We start from the raw sequence: 14,825 nt of genomic DNA, 5'->3' as shown, positions 1-14,825 counted from the left end.
GAGGTTGCAGCGTGTCATTACAAAGGAAAGTCACACCTCAGGGACGGTTTAATGGTCTCAGGAGACACATTTGAAACATGTTGCGTTCGGCGTGTGCAAAGAGAGTAACTTAATGAGCCACCTTATACAAATGCAGCATTACTGCTGTACAAGGTGGCTGTTATACATACAAACACCTGGGGGGACAGGTTCCCTTCAATTTCAGTTCTTGTGTCTGCGTGGCGTTTGCAGGACAGAATGCCGGCTACACAGCAGGGGAACAGCTGGCGTTACTGAACCCCACTGACACATTGGCTGGTGTTTTTCTCTGTGCAGCCAGCAATTCCGGGTGCCAACTGGCGGTGTTAGAGCCCAGGGTCAGCAGGAGGAGAGGGAGCAGAGTGTAGGCCGAAGCCTGCACTGGCGGCAGCTTTGTGTCTGCGTGGCGTTTGCAGGACATGATGCCGGCTACACAGCAGGGGAACAGCTTGCGTTGCTGAAACCCACTGACACATTGGCGGCTGTTTTTCTCTGTGCAGCTAGCACTTCCAGGCACCAACTGGCGCTGTTTGAGCCCAGGGTCAGCAGGAGGAGAGGGAGCAGAGTGTAGGCCGAAGCCTAATTGAACCAATTTTAAAGGTAACCTTTAACCCCCCCTCAGGTGTTACAAACTAGAAGAGCCACACCTTGTGCAGCTGTAATGCTGCACAAGTCAAAGGTTGCTCTTTAAGTTTTGAATCTTGCAGACGCTGAATGAAACACGTATAACATTTAGCCCCTTATACAGTCAAACTGTCTTGGAGGCGTGACTTTCCTTCTTAATGAGACGCAGCACAGCTGTCAAAAATCCCACCTTGGTGCTGGGCGCAGCCTCCTGAGCATCGTTATTAGCTGAACAGGAGTCTGCGCTGTCGTGTTATCCCTTGGCCTTGCGCTGGTAGCGCTGCCCTTCTTCTGACATCATTTCATGTCGGCCGGTGTGGTTCGCGTTGACCATGAATCCCAGCCCTGCAGTGTCTTTTCCTTAATTCACACTGTGGGGCTGGGATTCATTGCCTTACGCAGTAAATATGTTCGCCTCTCACTCGTGTCCTTACACCTGCTACAGACTGTGCGGCGTCAGCTGATCCCTTATCACATGCCACAGCCATGAAGCCGTACAGTCTGAAGAAGGCGGAAGGAGATGAGTGACAGGCGAAGATATGCACTGCTCATGCCCGTCAATCACACCCTCTCAGTCAAAATAAATAAGACACCGAGGGGCATTGTGTCGGGCAGGGCGGCCGCAGAGGCGCAGCCAGCCAAACAATGATGTCAGAAGATGGGCAGCGCTACTAAGGGGGCTGCTGCGTGTCATTACAAAGGAAAGTCACACCTCAGGGATGGTTTAATGGTTTCAGAGGACACATTTTATACGTGTTGAGTTCGACGTGTGCAAGGAGAGTAACTTAATGAGCCACCTTGTACAAATGCAGCATTACTGCTGTACAAGGTGGCTGTTATACATACAAAGACCAGGGGGGGGGCAGGTTCCCTTCAATTTCAGTTCTTGTGTCTGTGTGGCGTTTGCAGGACACGAGGCCAGCTACACAGCAGGGGAACAGCTGGCGTTACTGAACCCCACTGACACATTGGCGGGTGTTTATCTCTGTGCAGCTAGCACTTCCGGGTGCCAACTGGCGATGTTAGAGCCCAGGGTCAGCAGGAGAAGCAGAGGGAGCAGAGTGTAGGTCAAAGCCTGCACTGGAGGCAGTTTTAGGTCTGTTGTGTCTACGTGGCGTTTGCAGGACACGATGCCGGCTACACAACAGGGGAACAGCTGGCGTTGCTAAACCCCACTGACACATTGGCGAGGTGTTTGGCTCTGTGCAGCCAGCACTTCCGGGCGCCAACTGGCGGTGTTAGAGCCCGGGGTCAGCAGGAGGAGCAGAGTGTAGGCCGAAGCCTGCACTGGAGAAAGTTGAAAGGGAACCTATAACCCCCACCCCAGGCGTTTGTTGCTGAAAGAGCCATCTTGTACAGCACTAATGATGCAAAAGGAAAAGGTGGTTCTTTTAATTATGCTCCTTTCAAAGGCTGAACTGCACACTTATGAAATGTGTCCCCTCACACCGTTTAACCGTCCCGGAGGTGGGACTTTCCTTTGTAATGTGATGCAGCACAGCCATCATTCCTACCCCCTTGGCACCATGCGCCGCCTCCTCAGCGTTGTTTGATTCTGTCCCGGAGCCTGCGCTGTTATGTTATCCCTTGGCCACGCACACTTAGCGCTGCCCATCTTCTGACATCATTTGGTGTCAGGCTGGCTGCGCCTGTGCAGCCGCGCTGGCCTAGATCCCGCCTCGCAGTGTCGTCTAATGTAATCCCACCGCTGGCCTGGGATCCGTGGCCATGCGCAGTGCATATCCTCGCCTCTCACTCCCCTCCCTCCTGCTTCTTCAGACTGTGCGGTGTCACAGCCGTGGCATGCTATTAGGGATCAGCTGACGGCGCAGTCTGAAGAAGGCGGAGGGAGATGAGTGACAGCCTGAGGTGAAGATATGCACTGCGCCTGCCCATGGATCCCAGGCCCGCAGTGTGATTAAATCAGAAGACACTGCGAGGCGGGATCTCGGCCAGCACGGCTGCACAGGCGCAGCCAGCCTGACACCAAATGATGTCAGAAGATGGGCAGCGCTAAGTGTGCCTGGCCAAGGGATAACATAACAGCGCAGGCTCCGGGGCAGAATCAAACAATGCTGAGGAGGCGGCGCACGGCGCCAAGGGGGTAGGAATGACGGCTGTGCTGCGTCACATTACAAAGGAAAGTCCCACCTCCGGGATGGTTTAACGGTGTGAGGGGACAAATTTCATAAGTGTGTAGTTCAGACTTTGAAAGGAGCATAATTAAAAGAGCCACCTTTTCCTTCTGCAGCATTACTGCTGCACAAGGTGGCTCTTTCAGTAACAAATGACTGGGGGGGTGGGCAGATGTTATGACCTGGTGGTTACGGAGCGGTACTGAGATGACCTGGTGGGTAAAACCAATCATGGACAAGCTCAGAGGAGGTGGCAGCTCCACAGACAGAAATCACTGATATGACCTAATGATTACGAAGCAGCACTGAAATGACCTGGTGGGTAAAACAAATAATGTACAAGCTCTGAGGAGGGGGTAGCTTTACTGACCACAATCCCTACTCCTAACACCAACACTAGAAATAGCCGTGGAGCGTTCCTATCTCTGCCTAGACACCTCTTCACAGCCTTAGAACTAGCTACCCCTGAAGATGGAAACGGAAAACTATCTCGCCTCAGAGAAACCCCCAAAGGAAGATAGCCCCCCACAAATATTGACGGTGAGTGGAGAGGTAAATGACAAACTCAGAAATGAAACTAGATTTTAGCAAAGGAGGCCAATACTATCTAAATAGATAGAGGTAGAAAAGGCTACTGTGCGGTCAGTATAAAAACTAAATGTCCACGCAGAGTTTACAAAAATAACCTCCACACCGACTCACGGTGTGGAGGGGCAAATATGCGACCCCAGAGCTTCCAACTAGCCGGAATATTTCATAATGACAAGTTGGACAAAAGAGACATAACTTAAACTGAACAGAAGGTCATAAGCACGTAAACACCCAAAAACTAGCAGGACTTATCTTAAGCTGAAATGGACTGGCCAACAGAGAACTTCCAGGAAAGAACTGAATCCACAGGAAAAACATTGACAGCTGGCATAAACTACAGCCAAAAGCCCAGTTAAATAACAAGGCCAGGGAACCGATTAGTGAAAGCAGCTGCTAAGTTCCACTCGAAACCACCAGAGGGAGCCCAAGAGCAGAACTCCCAAAAATACCATTCGTAACCACAGGATGGAGCCCAAGAACGGAATTCACAACAGGCAGGTTACCTTAAGTTTTAGTTGTGCCAGCGTGGCGGTCGCATGACACGTTGCCGGATACACAGCAGGGGAGCAGCTGACGTTACTGAACCCCACTAACACATATGCGAGGTGTTTGGCTCTGTGCAAACAGCACTTCCGGGCAGCAACCAGCAGTGTTGGAGCCCAGGGACAGCAGGAGGATCAGATAGGAGGTATTGCAGCACACACAGCAGGGGAGCTTCTGACGTTACTGAACCCCAATAACAGAGGAGCCACTGTTGACTGTGTGGACAGCACTTCCAGGCACCAACTAGTGGTGTTAGAGCCCAGGGACAGCAGGAGGATCAGATAGGAGGTATTGCAGCACACACAGCAGGGGAGCAGCTGACATTACTGAACCCCAATAACATGGCAGCAAGTGTTAACTGTGCATCCAGCACTTCCAGGCACCAACTAGCGGTGTTGGAGCCCAGGGACAGCAGGAGGATCAGATAGGAGGTATTGCAGCACACACAGCAGGGGAGCAGCTGACGTTACTGAACCCCAATAACAGAGGAGCCACTGTTGACTGTGCAGACAGCACTTCCAGGCACCAACTAGCGGTGTTAGAGCCCAGCGACAGCAGGAGGATCAGATAGGAGGTATTGCAGCACACACAGCAGGGGAGCAGCTGATGTTACTGAACCCCAATAACACGGCAGCAAGTGTTAACTGTGCATCCAGCACTTCCAGGCACCAACTAGCGGTGTTGGAGCCCAGGGACAGCAGGAGGATCAGATAGGAGGTATTGCAGCACACACAGCAGGGGAGCAGCTGACGTTACTGAACCCCAATAACAGAGGAGCCACTGTTGACTGTGCGGACAGCACTTCCAGGCACCAACTAGCGGTGTTGGAGCCCAGGGACAGCAGGAGGAGCAGAGGAACACCATTTAGGCCGAAGCCTGATTGGAGCAAGTCAAAAGGGAACCTTTAACCCCCCCAAAAGGTGTTTGTAGCTGAAAGAGCCAGCTTTTGCATCACAAAGGATGCCAAAGGAAAAGGTGGCTCTTTTCATTATGCTCCTTGCAAACACAGAACTAAACACTTATGAAATGTGTCCCCTCACACCGTTAAACCGTCCCGGAGGTGGGACTTTCCTTTGTAATGTGACGCAGCACAGCCGTCATTCCTACCCCCTTGGCGCCGTGCGCCACCTCCTCAGCGTTGTTTGATTCTGTCCTGGAGCCTGCGCTGTTATGTTATCCCTTGGCCAGGCACACTTAGCGCTGCCCATCTTCTGACATCACTTGGTGTCAGGCTGGCTGCGCCTGTGCTGCTGCGCTGGCCCAGATGCCACCTCGCAGTGTCGTCTAATGTTATCCCACCGCGGGCCTGGGATCCGTGGCCATGTGCAGTGCATATCCTCGCCTCTCACTCCCTCCAGCTTCTTCAGACTGTGCGGTGTCACGGCCGTGGCATGCTATTAGGGATCAGCTGACGGCGCACAATCTGAAGAAGGTGGAGGGAGATGAGTGACAGCAGCCTGAGGTAAAGATATGCACTGCACATGCCCATGGATCCCAGGCCCGCAGTGTGATTAAATCAGAAGACACTGCGAGGTGGGTTCTCGGCCAGCGCGGCCGCACAGGCGCAGCCAACCTGACACCAAATGATGTCAGAAGACGGGCACCGCAAAGTGTGCCTGGCCAAGGGATAACATAACAGCACTGGCTCCGGGACAGAATTAAACAACGCGGAGGAGGCGGCGCACGGCGCTAAGGGGGTAGGAATGACGGGTGTGCTGCGTCACATTACAAAGGAAAGTCCCACCTCCAGGATGGTTTTACGGTATCAGTGGACACACTTTAAAAGTGTTAAGTTCTGCGTGTGCAAGGAGCTAAACAAAAATAGTTACCTTTTCCTTGTGCAGCATTACTGCTGCACAAGGTGGCTGTTTCAGTAACAAACGCCTGGGGGGGGACAGGTTCCCTTACATTTCAGTTGTTGTGTCAGCGTGGCGGTCGCAGGACACATTGCCGGCTACACAGCTGGGGATCAGCTGACGTTACTGACACCCAATAACACTGGGTCGTATGTTTTGACTGTGCAGACGGCACTTCTGAGCCTCAACTGGCGGTGTTGGAGCCCAGGAATTACAGTTCAGGTGGTAGAAAGATGAACACAACAGGAGACCTGGATACTGTAGACAGTCACCCAATTATTTAATCAGGAAGAGGAGTGGCAAATTCCTGCGAGATCCAGGCCTGGTTCATTTTCAGGAAAGTAAGCCGGTCAATGTTATCGGAGTATAGTCGCATGCGACGGTCTGTTAGTGCACCACCTGCAGCACTAAAGACGCGTTCCGATAATACACTAGCTGCAGGGCAAGCCAGCATCTCCAATGCATACTGGCTTAGCTCTGGCCATGTATCCAGCTTAGAGACCCAAAACTTGAAAGGGGAAGCGCCGTCTGGGAGTACAGCAAGAGGGCAAGACATGTAGTCTGTCACCATCTGATGGAACCGTTGCCTCCTGCTGACTGGAGCCGTCTGTGATGGTGTAGACATTTGTGGCGGGCACAAAAAACTGTGCCACAGTTGGGCCATACTGGTCTTGCCTTGGGCAGAGGCACTGCTTCTGCTCCCTCTTTGTGCAGAGCCTCCTCCACTGCCTGGACGCAGTGAGCTGCTTTGTAAAGCACTAGCAGCACTTCTCTCAGTTGGACTGGAGAAGATGATGGAATTCACCAGTGTGTCTTGGTACTCCCGCATTTTACGCTCCCGGTTCAACGGTGTGATGAGGCTTTGTACGTTGTCCCGGTAGCGAGGATCGAGGAGGGTGAACACCCAATAATCAGACATGTGGAGAATGTGGGCGATGCGGCGGTTGTTTCTCAGGCACTGCAACATGTAATCAACCATGTGCTGCAGACTGCCAACTGGCCAAGAAACGCTGTCCCCTGCTTGAGGCGTGATCTCTGCCCGCTTGTCATCACCCCACCCTCGCTGTACACACTGACTACTGGACAATTGTGTAACTCCCTCCTCTGGAACGATGTCTTCCTCCTCCATTGACTCCTCCTCATCCTCCTCACAAAGTGTCCCCTGCCTACACGTTTGTGAGGAACCACGTGGCGCTGACTGTCCAGAAGATGATGGAAATGGTGAATCCTCATCCTCCACCTCTTCCACAACATCATCCCTTAGCGCTTGCAGTGATTTTTCAAGCAGGCAGATAAGGGGGACAGTCATGCTGACTAGTGCATCATCTGCACTCGCCATCCGCGTGGAATAATCGAAGGGACGCAAAACCTGGCAGACATCCTTCATCGTGGCCCACTCTGTGGTTGTGAAGTCTGAACGGCGCGGAGTGCGACTTCTTTGCGCCTGATGCAGCTGGTACTCCATTACTGCTTGCTACTGCTCACACAACCGCTCCAACATATGTAACGTGGAATTCCACCTGGTAGGTAGGTCACATATGATGCGATGTTCCGGAAGGCGGAATCGGCGCTGCAGAGCCGCAATGCGTGATTTTGCCGTGCTGGAACGCCGCAAGTGAGCACACTCTAGGCGGACCTTGTGCAGCAGTGCATCAAGATCCCGATAGTCCCTAAAAAAACTCTGCACGACCAAGTTGAGCACATGTGCCAGACATGGGATGTGAGTGAGGTTGCCGAGGCCCAGAGCTGCCACCAGATTTCGGCCATTATCTCGCACTACCATGCCTGGCTGGAGATTCGCTGGCACAAACCACACATCGCTCTCCTGCTGGATGGCATTCCAGAGCTCCTGCGCTGTGTGGCTTCGATTCCCCAAAGAAATTAATTTCAAGATGGCCTGTTGACGTTTGGCAACGGCTGTGCTCATGTCGGTCGTAACAGGTAAACGTTCACGAGTCCATGTGGAGGTGGACTGTGACGGCTCCTGCAGCGATGATTCTGAGGAACTTGTGTAAGAGGAGGAGTCAATGCATACAGACTGGATTCCTGCAATCCTTGGAGTGGGCAGGACACGTCCTGCGCCACTCGCACGATCTGTACCCGGCTCAACAACATTAACTCAATGGGCAGTGAGGGAAAGGTATCGCCCCTGTCCATGGTGACTGGTCCACGCATCGGTGGTGAGGTGGACCTTGCTACTGACGGCGTTCAGTAGCGCGTGTTTTATGTGTCCCTCCACATGCTTGTGCAGGGCAGGGATGGCTTGCCTGCTGAAATAAAAGTGGCTGGGCACATTGTACTGTGGGACTGCCAATGACATCAAGTCACGGAAGCTGTCAGTCTCCACCAGCCTGAATGACAGCATTTCCAGTGACAGAAGTTTGGCAATGCCTGCAGTCAGAGCCTGTGCTCGTGGGTGGTTTGCCGAGAAAGGCCGCCTTTTCTCCCATGCCTGTACTACCGATGGCTGTAGACTGGGCTGGGAGTGTGAGGATGACTGGGAATGTGGTGCTGCGGGTGGAATTACAGTGGGTCTCTGGACAACAGTGCCAGAGGTTCTTCCATGGCGATCCTGGGAGGAAGCCGAACCAGCTGTGTGTGAGCTGGAGGAAGAGGCAACACGAGCTGAAGAGGTGGTAGCTGCCGCTGTTAGTTGGCCTAGGTCTTCAGTGTGTTTTTATAACTCCGCCGCGTGCCTGGTCCGCACATGTTTCCACATGTTGGAGGTATTGAGGTTGCTGACATTTTTCCCTCGTTTGATTTTATGATGACACACCTTGCATTTGACATAGCAAATGTCATCTGCAACTGTGTCAAAAAAGGACCAGGCACTGCAAGTCGTGGGAGCGCCCTTTTTGGCTTTTGGAAGAGACATGCTCCTAATGGGTGCCAAAGTGGAGGCTACAGGATCCGCAGTCTTCCCCCTCCCTCTCCCTCTTTGGCCCGTTCGGGGAATCTCTTTCTCAGAGCTGCTCCCACCACCTTCCTGTCCCTCATGCCATGATGAGTCAAGGACCTCATCATCTACACTATCCTCTGCCACCAACTGCTCCTCCTGGGTAGTCTCAGCAGCACAGCACGCACCAGAAAGTGGCACTTGAGTGTCATCAGCGGATGCGTTCTGCGGTGTGGTGAACGGAGGCACTGGGCCACCCGCCTCTTCAGACTCAGAGAGAAAAAGCTGTTGGGCATCACTGCACACTGCCTCTTCTTCCATTTCTCCAATGCTGCTTGGCTGGCCCCCTGTTTCCAAGCCAAGAGATTCAGAGAACAGAAGTAGAGACGGCTCCTGTCCTGGGCTCTCTGTCTGCCTGGACAATTTGGCAGGTGGCGAAGAGACAGATGGGTGCTCTCCAGTGCTCTGTGTCTGAGAGGATGTGGCACTAATTGAAGTCGATGCGTTAGCTGCCATCCATCCGACAACGGCTTCAATTTGGTCTTCACGCAGCAGCGGTGTACGGCGCTCTCCGACAAAGCTGTGCATGAAGGACTGTTCCCTGCTGAAACTGGGTGATGATGAGTCACCGGTGCCCGCAGCAAGCACAGAATCCCCACGTCCTCTCCCTGCTCCGCGCCCACGCCCACGTGCCTTACTCCCTGCCTTCTTCATCTTGGTTGACTGATAAAGATAAGCAGAAAAGTACTAACGGCTTAGTGTGCTTATTCCTGAACAGCTCCTAACAGGTATAAGAAACACTAATTTTCTAAAGTGTGGACTAGACTTTAATATGAGCTAATGTGGCCTACACAACTGTAAAGTGGTGTGTTTGGTGAACTTTATTATTTATTTATTTTTTGGGGGCTGAACTGTCAACAGGGCGAGCTGCACTCACACGGAGACCGTGCAGACAGCCGTAAACGGCGCTGCAAGGCCCCGAAAACCTCCTCTACGTTATCCTATGTAGTGTTTTTCCACAATTTAGCTGGATATGGGTGGAAAGCCACTAATAGGAATTATTTGAAAAAATGTGCAGCGGGCTGCACTATTTGCAAAAAAGGACAATGGAATGGATAGAACTGTATGAGTCAGTGACGCACCCTGAGCTGGATACAACCGGCTGTGGCTGCACACAGACTACAGGGCCAGCTGCACTCACACGGAGACCGTGCAGACAGCCGTAAACGGCGCTGCAAGGCCCCAAAAACCTCCTCTACGTTATCCTATGTAGTGTTTTTCCACAATTTAGCTGGATACGAGTGGAAAGCCACTAATAGGAATTATTTGAAAAAATGTGCAGCGGGCTGCACTATTTGCAAAAAAGGACAATGGAATGGATAGAACTGTATGAGTCAGTGACGCACCCTGAGCTGGATACAACCGGCTGTGGCTGCACACAGACTACAGGGCGAGCTGCACTCACACGGAGACCGTGCAGACAGCCGTAAACGGCGCTGCAAGGCCCCAAAAACCTCCTCTACGTTATCCTATGTAGTGTTTTTCCACAATTTAGCTGGATACGGGTGGAAAGCCACTAATAGGAATTATTTGAAAAAATGTGCAGCGTGCTGCACTATTTGCAAAAAAGGACAATGGAATGGATAGAACTGTATGAGTCAGTGACGCACCCTGAGCTGGATACAACCGGCTGTGGCTGCACACAGACTACAGGGCCAGCTGCACTCACACGGAGACCGTGCAGACAGCCGTAAACGGCGCTGCAAGGCCCCAAAAACCTCCTCTACGTTATCCTATGTAGTGTTTTTCCACAATTTAGCTGGATACGGGTGGAAAGCCACTAATAGGAATTATTTGAAAAAATGTGCAGCAGCCTGCACTATTTGCAAAAAAGGACAATGGAATGGATAGAACTGTATGAGTCAGTGAACCACCCTGAGCTGGATACAACCAGCTATGGCTGCACACAGACTACAGAGTGGGCTGCACTCACTCACACACACACACACAGAGACCTTGCAGATCGCTGTGAAAACAGCGCTGCAAGGCAAAAGCAAGGTGAACACACAGCAGTTGCTAAATTAGCCTGGGAAAAGCACAAAGCAGCAAATCGCTATCTCAACTGGCCCTCAGTCAGAACACAGTGGTCTATGCCTAACTGAATTCACAGCAGAGTGAGCCCAAAATGGCGCCAGCGACTTTTAAACTGCAGCATGACATCATTTCAGCAGCCAATCACAGCCTTGCCAGTAGTTTCATGCCCACCGTGCTGAACAGGATGTGCCCACACTTGTAATCAGTCCTCATTGGCTGAATTCGTGCTGTTTGAATTGAGAACTTCCGATTACGGTATCTGATATGCGGCAAGTATCGGATCTCGGTATCGGAATTCCGATACCGCAAATATCGGCCGATACCCGATACTTGCTGTATCAGAATGCTCAACACTACTTACCACCAATTTTATTATTATTATTATTATTATTATTATTATTATTATTATCTATTTCTCTATATAGCACCATTGATTCCATGGTGCTGTACATGAGAAGGGGTTGCATCAAAATCCAAATATCACTTACAGTAAACAAACTAACAATGATAGACTGGTACAGAGGGAAGAGGACCCTGCCCTTGTGGGCTTACATTCTACAGGATTATGGGGAAGGAGACAGTAGGTTGGGGGTTGCAGTAGCTCCAATGGTGTTGAGGTGGCAGTGTAGGCATTAAAGGTTGTAGGCTTTTTTAAAGAGATGGGTTTTCAGGTTCCATCTGAAGGATGCAAATGTGGTGGATAATCGGACATGTTGAGGCACAGAATTCCAGAGGATGGGGGATAGTCGGGAGAAATCTTGGAGGTGATTGGGTGAGGAGCGAATAAGTGTGGATCTGAGTGCCGGCGAGTGATGTCAGCAGTGTTATCACATGACCTAAACACGCTCCTGACATCACTCTGATGTGGAGGGGGGTCAAAGCTTTAATTGTACTCGCTCCTGAAAGATGCGAGCACAATTGATCACTGGGAGCCGACGTGCTGCAGCTTCTCTGAGCTGGCTGACAGCTTGACAGCTGGCTCAGAGAACTGTCAACTTCCAGTCTGGAGGGCACCAAAATGCAACCATTGAGGAACACACTTCGGACTGCTGCCTTAGACGGACCGACTGCGCCCCCCTGCCGGCTACACAAGGGGCACATACACCGGCTGCCTCCCCTAGATATGCATCTAGGCCGAGCAATGTTTTGGCCGATCATTAATTTGACCACCATCCTAGCTGATGATCCTATCCCATGCACAAGAGCACTTGTTCTGCTGAGTGCTCCTGTGTTCTCCATGGGAAAGCTACTGGTTTATCTTCAGGAGAACAATGAGACAAGTAGTCCAAAAACAGACATGCTGATCGACATCTCTCCTGACAATCAGTTGGTCAGTGCTACCAATCACAGACTGGTGGCCAAACCTGCAGATATTGATGGGTTTTCCTCACAGTCAAATGTGTATGGGAGCACCAACTAACTGATTGTTGGGGGAGAGGTCTAACACCATGTCCATTTTTTGGCTACCTAGTTTTAATCTAGTCTAATGTGAATGGGGGCCTCTACTCCCCTTCACCCACTAAAAAAAATGCATACTTGGTACAACCAAACATGCATGCATACTGTATATCGAAGCACGAAGAACAGGTGATTGAAAAATCATCATTCACCTGGCAGCTAGTTTAACATTTATAAATTGAACCGATATGAGTGTAAATGTAAATGCACAATTGCAAGATGATGTTTCAGTCCTCACAAAAAATTCTGTATAGTTTCCATTAATGAGCATATTAATTTAGCTAATTTATGTTAGATAAACTCAGCCAGCAAAAAATTAGTTAGAAAACATGAATAAGCTAAAGACTAATCAGAACTGATAGATTTTTGGACCCTTCTGATAATGCCTAGATCTAGAGGTTGACCTTTGACACCTATCGAACAAAATTTAGTTCTTCATCCAATTGCAACCATCACCTAATTGATATTGGTACACTGATGGATCTATCTAAAAAAAGAATGCCAATGCCAAGCTCATCATTGCAGAGACACAAATTATACATGTGCGAAAAATATGCAGTGGTTAATCCATAACAGTGATTTGGGCATGAAAAAAGTATGAAAATTAGCAAAATCTTTACTCAACACAATGTTGAATAAAAATGTTGCGAATTTTGGCATTTTCATGCTAGGTCGGGACAGCTCAGCTAAAGAGGGCAGGACATGGGTGGTAAAAGTGTGTGGCTATACCGCCACATGTTTAATTCATGGTCAGTTGGGGCAAATCTTATTTTGAGAATTTCTGGCAATGCTCACAGAGCCATTTGTAAGATGCTTCTTATTCATTAAGTTGGTTTTAACTCTTACAGGGAATCTGTCACCCCAAAATTCGCCTATAAGCTAAGGCCATCGGCATCAGGGGCTTATCTACAGCATTCTGTAAACAAGTTAGATTATATTCACCCAGGGGAGGTCCGGTGCGGTCTGGTCCAATGGGCATCGGGTCCAGCGCCTCCCATCTTCATATGATGAAGTCCTCTTCTTTGCTTCTTGCCGCGGCTCCTGCGCAGACATACTTTATCTGCCATGTTGAGGGCAGAGCAAAGTACTGCAGTGCGCAGGCACCGGGCCTCTCTGACTTTTCCCGGCAAAAAAAGATGACCTCATCATATGAATATGGGAGCCACCGGACTCGAACCGCGACACCCGTCGAATCGGACCGCATCGGGACCACCCCTGGGTGAGTATAATCTAATGTGTTTTTTTCTCTTTCAGGTTACATCGGGGGCTTGTCTACAGCATTACAGAATGCTGTAGATAAGCCCCTGATGCCAGTGGCCTTAGTTTATAGGCAAATTTTGGCGTGACAGATTCCCTTTAATGAATTAGGCACTTCTTACCCCACCACGCCCCTTTCTTGAGGCTGGCATGTACAACGCAAGTCCTAATGAATTGTGGCCATAGTATGTGTCAAATAAAGTTTTTAACTTGGTCAGAAGCATTGTCTAGCCAATAAATTAGAATGTTTATGTACATTTATGATTGTAAAATACATGAGCAACTGGGCCATTAATGTCTTGGTGAAAAGGAGGATTTGCTCTTGTAAAATAGCAACATTTTGAGGATGGGCAGCATGTAGCTCCGTCTACAACATCAACACTATGAGCAGATTGCTGTCAAAAACTTTACAACATCAGGGGGGAGATGACAGACAGACCCGTCGTCTCCTCCAATTTTATGATATGTGGTAAAATGCCGTGTGTATAATTCACAGAGACTATCTAAGCTATAGTAATTGTTTTTATTTTTCTTTGGAAAACGCAATTACTTTCCATGTAGCAGAAGCCACCAGTAGCAAAGAGCATTCCAAGGAGGTGTAAATTCCTCCACAAAAATAATAAAACTGTATTTAGAATAACAGCACTCAATGTTCAGGAAAGAATACAAGTTTGGAGTCAATCTTCTTCTGTCTAGCTTACAAAAAACAGAACATTGGAAAAAATTAAGGCAATAAAAAAGTTTTATTGCACGTAGATTATTTAGGTAGAGATAGCATTGAAAACTTTTTTTTAATGGCATTAGACACTATTTATTTGACAAAACATTTGGTACTTACACTGTTAAAGAAGTTTACTAATATTTTAAAGGTAGGGTTGTTTGTTCAGCATAGGTTCCAAAAACTTAACCCCTTCACCCCAGAGCCTGTTTTTCCCTTCATGACCGGGCCAAATTTTACAATTCTGACCAGTGTCACTTTATGTGGTAATAACTTTGGAACTCTTCAACAGATCCCAGTGAATATAATCAGATTATTTTTGGGGGACATATTGTACTTTATGATAGTGGTACAATTTATTCAATGTGACTTGCGTTTATTTGTGAAAAAAATTGAAATTTAGCAAAAATGTTGACAATTTTGCAATTTTCAAATTTTTTATTTTTACGCCCTTAAATCAGAGAGTTATATCACGTAAAATAGTTAATAAATAACATTTCCCACATGTCTAATTTACATCAGCACAATTGTTTGAAACATAATTTTTTTTCTTAGGAAGTTATAAGGGTTAAAAGTTGACCAGCAATTTCTAATTTTTCCAACAAAATTTACAAAATAATTTTTATAAGGACCAC

This window comes from Ranitomeya variabilis, chromosome 2, assembly GCF_051348905.1.
Source record: "Ranitomeya variabilis isolate aRanVar5 chromosome 2, aRanVar5.hap1, whole genome shotgun sequence".
Lineage (NCBI taxonomy): Eukaryota > Metazoa > Chordata > Amphibia > Anura > Dendrobatidae > Ranitomeya > Ranitomeya variabilis.
Note: the sequence above shows the minus strand (reverse complement) of the source record.